Source organism: Bison bison, unplaced genomic scaffold (assembly GCF_000754665.1).
Source record: "Bison bison bison isolate TAMUID 2011002044 unplaced genomic scaffold, Bison_UMD1.0 scf7180017864317, whole genome shotgun sequence".
Lineage (NCBI taxonomy): Eukaryota > Metazoa > Chordata > Mammalia > Artiodactyla > Bovidae > Bison > Bison bison.
Window position 1 is genome coordinate 10,971,284 of NW_011494889.1, and position 893 is coordinate 10,972,176.

General features: G+C 47.5%; 1 protein-coding gene across 1 annotated transcript in view; it reads right to left on the reverse strand.

The window, feature by feature from the left end:
* The window catches only part of PCTP (phosphatidylcholine transfer protein), a 9,326-nt gene that overhangs the window by 3,121 nt on the left and 5,312 nt on the right, over positions 1-893 (reverse strand). The gene's annotated exons all lie outside the window — the stretch shown is intronic.

Below are 893 nucleotides of genomic sequence, written 5' to 3' on the forward strand. Positions count from 1 at the left end.
AGAGCATGCATTACCCAGCTGTCAATGATTCCTTGCTGCTCTAATTATGAGGGGAACCCACTCCTCCTTTCTCCAATAAAGCAATGAGATCTCAGAGGATTGGTCATTTACCAGCTGTGATCCTGGGTAACTTAATTTTTCTGAGATTCGGCTTCACTGTGCAAGAACAGAGAGGAACACTGCCTGTAGACAGGCTTGGTGGGGGCATTGGAGAAAGACTGGAGCAGAATCTCATGCAGGAAACAACGGGGTCATTGTTCTCTGTCGTCCCCTTAAGCCCTAATCATTGACCTCTGGGCACAGAGGATGGTCAGGCAAGGTTACTTACACCTGATGACCACAGGAAGCTATGTGGATATCCAAATAGTAGTAGGCAAATGTCCTCACTGGTTCTGGTTCACCAAGAGTAATATAATCATTTCATCGCAATAAAGATTCACAGACCAGCCACCATGTCTATGGTGCTATTACAGGGAAGGTAATTCAATGTTAAGAAACTGAGCAGGAAACACACACTCACAGGGTCCAGAGCCAATGCTGGGGGAGGAGGGGCGGTGGAGAGAGCTGGAAATGCGGGGCCTGAGTTCCATCCCTGAGTTGGCTGCTCACCGCCTGATTGTGCGCCTCGGTCACCTTAACTCTCTGGGGCCTGGCTTCCTCCTCTACAGACTGAGGGAGTGTAGTGAATACTCTGAAGGAAAAGTTGTTTTCAGGCCCCCAAATCTGTGGTACAAGGATTTTCTAGGAAAAATCTCAGGAAAGTATGAGCTGCCTTCCCACAATTATAGATGCTCCATGTCGTCAGACCCAGAAATCACACTGAGATCTCTGAAAGCTACACAAGAAGCAACAGCTTTAGCAGATGCTTATGCAAGAGTCAAAGACAATGTTGT